Here is a 9,034-nt window from a genome sequence, read left to right as displayed (position 1 = left end):
CTGTTCTCCTCTATCTCTTTAAGAATTTCTACCCCTTTAGAAGTATTCTCCTGTTTTTCTTTTAGGACTTTTATCTCTTTAGTGGCGTTCTCCTGCATTTCTTTAATAATGCCCTTCTTTAAGTCCTCTACCAGCATCATGATGTATGCTTTTAAATCCAATTCTTGCTTTTTGTGTGTGTTGTATTCAGGACTGACTGAGGTGGGAGTGCTAGGTTCTGATGAAGGTAAGTGGTCTTGGTTTCTGTTAGTAAGATTCCTACATTTGCTTTTCATCATCTTGTGATCTCTGGAGTTATTTGTTATAGTTGTCTCTGGTTGGAGCTTGTTCCTCCTGTGATTCTGTTAGCCTTTGTCAGCAGTCCTGGGAGTCCAGCTCTCTCCTTGGTCTCAGTGTTCAGATTACTCTCTGCAGGGAAGCTCTCCTCTAGCAGGGAAGGTGCACAAAAGCCTGGTGTTCAGATCTGCCTCCTTGCTGAAGATGTAGGCCCAAAACAGGACCTGTTCCAGAAGATGTGTTGCCTCTGCAGTTTATTCACTCACCTGCACAGACTAGCCGCTGAGGGACCCTGGACACAATATGACTCTCTCACCTGCTCTGGCAGACAGAGCCCTCACAGATGGCCATCTTTCCTCTGGCGAGGAAGGTGCCCAAATTTCTGGGGTCTGTAACAGTGTCTGTCCCAGAAGTTAGGTTGCTTCTGTTTGTCCTGAAGCTGTTTAGCTTCTGCGGTCCACACTCTTGCTAGTGCAGACTGGAGACCAAGGGAACCGGAGCAAAGATGGCTCTCCTTCTGGCTCAGGCCATGAGTCTCCTCCCAGGTGGACACCCCTCCTCGGGCAGGAAAGTTGCAGGGTGACTGGAGCCAGAAACTGGACCCCTCCCAGACGCTGTGTTGCTTCTCTGGCAGAGCACAGGAGCAAAGATGGCTCTCCTTCTGGCTCAGGCCTTGAGACTCCTCCCGGGCAGACACCCCTCCTCGGGCAGGAAAGGTGCGGGATGACTGCAATGTTAGGTATTCTTAAATGTCTTAAAGTTAAAAATAGGACACATGTGAAAATTTAAAACATGAAAATGTCAAAATAATCATTCAGACTTCAGAGCTAAGATTGTTACTAATGAATAATACTTCTCATCATTTATTTTTCTAGTATATATTTAAATAATCAGTAGCATTTAAAAATATGTGCATGTACATATACATATATATGTGTGTATGTGTATTGTATATATAAGTATATGTACTTATATATACAATACACAAATTATAATCTCTCATTATAGAACATCAACTTTTTCAAAGTATAATAAACATACTTGAACTAGTTTTTTTCCTCTGTAAGTGTATCTCCTATCTGAAACATTTTATTTTACTGAGATTTCATACAATGTCCTCCTTCAAGACAGTTTTCTAGCATCTGAAGAAGGATCAGCAATTACAACTTGTACTTGCCAAAGAATCCTGATGACCTGATTTCCATGGCAGAACCCATGGTGGAAGGGCAAGAAGAGTCTCCCACAGGCAGGTCTTTCTTGCCTCTTACATACATACAGGATACTACTAATAAAATACATTTAAATGTTAAATCAGGTCTTCTATTTGGATTAAATGGAAAATTCCATAAAAGCTTTAAAATAAACATTTACTTAATTCTCAGCACTGATTAACCACATTTATTTAAACTACATTTTGGTCTTTATCTTTTGTTTTTAATACTTTACCTTTGCAATAGTGTAGATGAGATTGTGGTTTTGGATGTCAATATTTTTATACCCACTATTATTTGGTAGAGAACTGAATTAACCTAACCAATATCATGTGAAATGCTTAAATAGAGATATGGATTAAAGTCATCTGGCTCTATAGTTTCATCTACTGAGCAATGAACTGTAAATATGTTCACATATCAGGAAAATAAGTTTTAGATTGAATTTTGGAATCTAAATTCAGAACTTAGGTAAGTATTTGAATATAGTAGTACAAATTTAAGATCAGTCGAATGTAATCTAGAACTCTCACAAGTCCTTGAATTTCAGAGTGGTCATCTGCTTCAGACAGAATTCTTAAGTCATAATTCAAAATTAAATCTTTGAAAAATTACCAGGACAAGAATTACAAATGATTCTCATTGGTCAATGAGACTGACAGAACAGTGTGTGTGTGTGTGTGTTTGTATTACTGTGTATGAGTAAGTAGTAAAAATAATAATTTTTTTTAATTTATGTATCTATTTATTTGTTTGTTTATTTGTTTGTTGTCCATCTCTATTCTTAATATAAGGAAAATAACCTATGTTATTAGCCATTTATTTTGGATTAAAAATGTTAAAATCACATACTTGGCCATATATAAATATGATGAAATGAATAATTAGTTTTTACTAATGAGAACAAGATACAGAAACTACTTGGTTTGGCCACAGGAGCTGAAGCAATCATTTCAAAATGACCTTGCTGGAGGTCAAAGTGGTAGAGTTTTTATTCTCATTTCTTTGTTTTCTTCTTCTCCATCCCTCCTCCTCCTCCTCCTCCCCCTCCTTCTCCTCCTGCTCCTCCTTCTTTTTTCTTTTTTCTTCTTCCTTTCAGTGTATTTATCTCATTTTCTTTTTTCTTTTTTAAATTTTATTTAATCATTTTTTTTTATACTCCAGATTTTATCCCCCTCCCGGTCCACCCTCTGACTGTTCTGCATACATTACCCCTTTCTCAAAGAGATGTCCCACCCTCCTCCACAACCCAATACCCGACCAGACCTCCCCAATCCCTGGGGCCTCCAGTCTCTTGAGGGTTAGGTGCATCTTCTCTGACTGAACCCAGAACCAGCAGTTCTCTATTGTATATGTATTGGGGGCCTCATATCAGCTAGTGTATGCTTCCTGGTTGGTGATACAATGTCTGAGAAAACTCAGGGGTCCAGGTTAGTTGAGACTTCAGGTCCTCCTACAGGGTCACCCTCCTTCTCAACTTCTTCTAGCTTTTCCTTAATTCAACCCCTGGAGTCTCTAATGTCTGTCCATTGGTTAGGTGTAAATAAATGCATCTGACTCTTTCAGTTGCTTGTTGGGTCTTTCAGAGGGCAGTCATTATAGGCCCCTTTTTGTGAGAACTCATAGCCTATGTAATAGTGTCAGGCCTTAGGGCCTCCCTTTGAGTTGGATGCAAATTTGCGCCTGTAGGTGGACATCTTTTTCCTCAGGCTCTTTTCCATTTTTGTCCCTACAGTTCTTTCAGACAGGACAATTATGGATCAAAGTTTTTGACTTTAGGATGGCAACCCCATCACTCCACTTTATGCCATGTCCTTTTGCTGGAGCAACTCAATCAAAAAATGGCCTGTCAAGCTCTACCCTTCATGGCATATACTCAAAAGATGCTCCTACATATAACAAAGGAACATGCTCCACTATGTTCATAACAGCCTTATTTATAATAGCCAGACGTTATTTTATTTAAATGTAGGATTTAAACTTATTTAATGACCTATTCAAATTATCTTTAATATTTTTAGGGTCATGAATTTCCTCAGCCTTATTAAAATAACTTGAAAATATCACCTGGTGATCTTTCTCCACATCTGATGGCTGAGTAGACAGGATTGGATTAGGATCTGGTATCTAAAGACCTCATTTTCATATACAAATTTTGCCTTAGTACAACTTGGAAGTGAGGAAAGGAAATGAAGAGCATCAAAATAATGGTAACAACTTCAAATCCTCAGAATTTTCAAGACTCCTGAGGGAAATTAACTTTGTTCACTGTATGCATGATACCATGTATGCTAAAGGAAACACTGTATGCTAAAGGTAACACTGTAAAAATTAAATATCCTTGCCTTTGGGTTATTTCCAATGAAATATTATATTTTTACATTATAAAAATGTGGCAAAAGCAATCAGCTCATTCAGTTCAGCAATTAATTTAATGAAATTCAAAAATGTTTTAAGTTTTATAGTAGAAACAAAGCATCCTAATTGAAAACATAAATTTCTAGAAACGATGGATATTTAGTACAAATAGTTTTATAAAATATTCTTCAAGCAGCATTTAAAATTTAGTTTCTTAATACAGCCTGCAGGTTTAGCTTCAAATATGTTACTTGTTTAGTTTACTGTTTTGTTCAACAAGATGTCTCAGAAATTTCAACTATATCAAATAACGTTTACACTGTTTCATCCCTGAAAATCTATTTTAAGCATGCCTACATATGTTGTTCAGAATGAAACAAATCATTAACTTATTCTAACACTGGAAAATTCTGTCACATTTCAAAGCAGCTTTAATATAACCTTTAAATTTTTATAATAGATATTACTTGTAGATTTTGATTTTTACTCAATATTCAACAAACATAAATTTGCAGTCACTGCATTTTTACAATGTGTGAATTTTTAAAATATATGTAATTTACCTTAAAGTGATAATAATTTTAAAATCTCGAATTAGTGTCTAATGCTGACAAAATGAAGACAAATGCCAGGATGGTTATAATCATGGAACATGTCTCCAAAGTCACTCCATATTAGCAAAACTCAATGTGGTAATTAAGATAGAAAAAGGCAGTACTAAGCCACATGTCCTATCAGGTTCCTTAGGGAGAAAAAGAAAAATCACTGATGTGACTTGAAATGTGTCCAAAGGATTTAGTTGCTAGACAATTAGCTTCAAAATTCTGCTATTAAAATACATAACAAATATCACCATCCATGTCTTTGAATCTTTCATTAGGTAAGTCCTTATTCCAGGTAGATTCTTCATTAGAACATGCATCCCAAAATCTAGCTTTGACTTGTTTTTTTTTTTTTTTAATAAAATAATTTATTTGAGATGAGAATTTTAAATGCCTAACACTTTTTTTTTTAAGGAAATGTTGGTACTGTCTCTGAGACAGCTTTACTCTGAACTGTGTATTTGTATAAGAATATATAATTTTCTTATCAGTCATTTCAGAAACCACTGCATCTTGTCCCATACTTAGGAGTCTTACAGAAAACCTATTCGTTAATAGTTGTTACAATGTCTAAGATGCTTGCTTTGTATCCTAATCCTCCAAAAAAAAAAAAAAGAAACAAACACATAAAAATGGACATTCTATGACAGAGACACTCATTTATCTCAAAAACAGAAAAAGTAATAAATAACAACATGAAAGGAATTTTAGCATGTTCTGACTACTGCTGCAGGAACACAGAAACTTGGCAAAGTACAGACATGCAGGAATTCAGCACTATATAGAAAAATTAACAACTAACTCAGCTCGCCTTCAACAACTGGAATAAAGGTAGACTCTTAATAAAACCATATTTTGTCTTTCTCAAGGCAATTATTAGCTACAAAAGAAAAATGAATTCATATCCTTGATCCTTAAGAAGAAATATTTATTTACCTCCTCAATGGACTAAAAGAGGCTTAAATGTCATAATTAAAATTGTATGCTTCCAAAAATATTGTATCATCAATGCAGTTAACTTAAAGTTTCAGATACTTATAACTTCATTTAGATGTCTTAAAAAAATTATACAAGCATGCTTCCTAGAGTACAAAATGCTTCTTATTAAGCACTTCAGGAACACAAAACCAATTTGTTTGGAAACACAGCAATCTTCTGCTGAAGGGCTATCATCAGAAGAGAAACACCTAGGGGCAATGGATACTGGACAGAACAGCAGCTAAAGGAAGACACAGCACTAAAGTTTGTGCTCAATCGCTGCCCACTTCAGAGGACCTGATTATTTTTACAAGCTCTTGGTTGGACTTTGGTACATGCACATGTATGTATTGCAAAGAAGTCTGTGCCCACAGCCTTGAGTCCTTCTGGAGTCCAAAGAGTTCAGGTCCTCCAGAGATATCTTCAAGTACTCTCCCACTTCTGGGCCAGCCTTCACTTGTAGAATGTTGAAGTCATTCCGACCACCATCTCAATCTGCCATACTGTCAAAGAAGAGTCAGGCCAAGACATCCTTCCTGTACTTCACAAAAGTAACATACTGGCTAGTTTCTATGCAGAGAAGAGCAAATGACTCCATCTTCTGACAGGGGATGCAGACAAGTCTGTAGTCCCAGTCAGACAAGTCTTTGGGAAGTGATACTGGATGGTAAGTATGATTCAACCTTCTGAGATGAAGGTGAACCTGGGCGCTGCCAGTCTTGCAGAAGTGTTTGATCTTCCCAACTGACATGTCCGGGTTGTCTTGGTACTCTCTAGACGTATAATCACAAGTCCTCCACAGATGTGGCACTGCCTGTGAGTGTCTTCAAGTAAATTTGTTATATTTCATTCCAGGAAAGGAAAAAGAAAAAAACTTCAAGTAGTCTAAAGTCTTTTCCAAATTGAGGCAACTGGATAATCAACCATGATGGTGCCACTCCAAATTTCAGGTGGCTGTTGATAAAAGACCATTCTAATAACTGCTGATTTGTGGGTACTCAAACTTTTTTTTTCCATAAAAATTCGATAAAAGTTACAGTTTTGAGCTTTTTGACTGGCTGACCTTACTTTTAACAATGGTTCAAACCTTAAAATATCATGAAATGGGATATTTAGAAACTCTTCAGGATCTTTTCCTTCAGAGGTAAATCCTGATTCAGCCTCAACTTCTTTAACTGTTTTCCTCAGTTTCATAATGTTTGTGGCACACACATATCCATATATTCTCAGAGGATTGTCTATCTCTGTCCTTAGTAGCTCTTGATTCTCCCTATAATATTCCACAACATTCTCCTTTGGTCTAATTAACACAATGTCCAGGGCAAACTAAAAGCAAATAAGTAGAATAAAGTTGAGTATAAGTAACAAGGATTGTAATTGCCCTGGATGCCTTTCAGTTTTTCCAATCATTATCTCTAAACCTTCCTTTTCTTCTACTACTTCACTTAAGAAGCCCCCAAATTCTAAAGGGTTACATATTTCAATATGATTGGATTCAGACTGTAAGGATTCAAATGTAGAGTCTGGTCTGCTGTTCTTTAGTTTCACAAACAGTGCCTTCTTCAGGGCACAGGTGAAATAGCAGTTGCACCTGAAAGTTCCATCTGTATAGCCTCTGCATTCCTCTTCCACTTGCAGTCCAGCTAGCACATCACTGAGCCCTGGAGGCTGCCTAATCCTACAGATAACCCCACAGAACAGGGGGTTCTCTTTTACGTCAGCAAGTGAGCCCACTTCTAGCCCATATGCATTCCCAGAAGAAATGGGCAAGGTTGGACTCAACTAGACAGGTGTGCTGTTCAGCTACCCCATCACAGACTGCAGTGACAGAAAGTAGACTATGAGCCATGCTGCCATTAATATTGGGCATTTTTGTCCAGCTAAAGGGTAAGGAGTGAAATCTGTTCTTGCTAGACAAAGGGTCCATGGAACTACGTTGTGGTGGAGGTGATGAATGTCCAAAGTCAGAAGACCTCTCTGTAAGTGACTTCACAGGCTCTTCTGCAACTTCATCAATATACCATGGATTTAAGGACTTAGATTGTTGAGAGTTAACAGATGACCCATTTAAGGTATAAAATAATTCAGATCTGTTTCTACTTCCAGGGTCTGAGGTAGATGCTGTAACTTCTTGTGACACTCTATCTGGGATGATGTCATTGATGTGCAAGAGGATTGTACTTTCAACACTTGTAAAACTACCAAGCTGTACTCCATCAATCCTCCAATCTCAGTTGCCAATAAGGTTATCCATGTGTACACCAACAAAATATCCTAGATTCTCTTTTCCTGGTAAAACATCACCAAATACTGTTCCAGATTCTATACTTTCTCCAACCTTCAAGGAAACTCTGGAGTTTATTTCCAAAAGGCGGGGGCAGGGGGTTTCAAACTGCATTATATCTCCTGGGCCTGCAAAATCACTTTACAATCCATTGTCATCTTCTATAAGTTTCAGTTTGGCCATACAACAACCATGACACAGTCTTCATCACACTGGAAAAGATTCTTCCCCTGATACACCCCATCTGTGAAACCTTGACCACAACCTTCTTTAAGTAATTCTACTCCTAAGAAGACTCCTGGAACCATCCTCTCCTCTAATAAAGGTCCTCTGAAGTGTACAACTCCTGGAAATTTCTCTTCCCCAGATGGCAGCTGTACTTTCAGAGGATTGTCCATGTCTACATGGAGGTCTTAACTTAATCAGATTCTGTTTCTAAATAGGCTGAGCCTGCCCTCACAGTTGGTAATTGCCAACAATAAACTCTGTGAAGTTTTCTTTTATTTCTTTTTTTTTAAATTGGATATTTTATTTACTTTTCAAATATCATCCCATTTCCCAATTTCTCCCTGAGAAACCCCCATCCCATCCTCCCTCTTCCTGTTTTTATGAGGGTATACCCCTACCCACCTACATACTCATGCCTCCCTGCCCTCACATTTCCCTGCACTGGGGCATCGAGCCTTCATGGGACCAAGGGACTCTTCTCCCATTGATGCCCAACAAGGCCATCCTCTGCTACATATGTGGCTGGAGTCATCAATCCCTCCATGTGTACTCCTTGGTTGGTGGTTTTGACCCTGGGATCTCTAGTTGGTTAATATTGTTGTTCTTCCTATGGGGTTGCAAAACCCTTCAGTTCCTTCAGTCCTTTAACTCCTTCATTGAGGACCCTGTGCTCAGTTCAATGGTTGGCTGTGAGCATTCACCTCTGTATATGTCAGGCTCTGGCAAAGCATCTCAGGAGACAGCTATAACAGGCTCCTGTCAGCATGCACTTCTTGGCATCCACAATAGTGTCTGCATTTAGTGACTATATGGGAAGTATCCCCAGGTGGGGCATTCTCTGGATGGCCTTTCCTTCAGACTCTGCTCCATACATTGTCTCCATATTTGCTCCCGTGAGAATTTTGTTACCTCTTCTTTTTTTTTTTTCTTTTTCACCTTCTTGCCCATTTCTTTTTATTTATTTATTTATTTAAAATATTTTCTTTATTTACCTTTCAAATGCTATCCCGAAAGTTCCCTATATCCTCCCCCTGTCCCTGCTCCCCTACCCATCCACTCCAACTTTGTGGCCCTGGCATTCCCCTCTATGGGGCATA

General features: G+C 38.0%; 1 pseudogene; it reads right to left on the bottom strand.

The window, feature by feature from the left end:
- Positions 1-5,732: 5,732 nt before the first annotated feature.
- LOC110322587 overlaps positions 5,733-9,034 on the bottom strand; it is a 4,884-nt pseudogene continuing 1,582 nt past the window's right edge.

This window comes from Mus pahari, chromosome 5 (assembly GCF_900095145.1).
Source record: "Mus pahari chromosome 5, PAHARI_EIJ_v1.1, whole genome shotgun sequence".
NCBI lineage: Eukaryota > Metazoa > Chordata > Mammalia > Rodentia > Muridae > Mus > Mus pahari.
The sequence above is the reverse complement of the archived record's forward strand: the minus strand, read 5'-3'. Positions and strand labels throughout refer to the sequence as shown.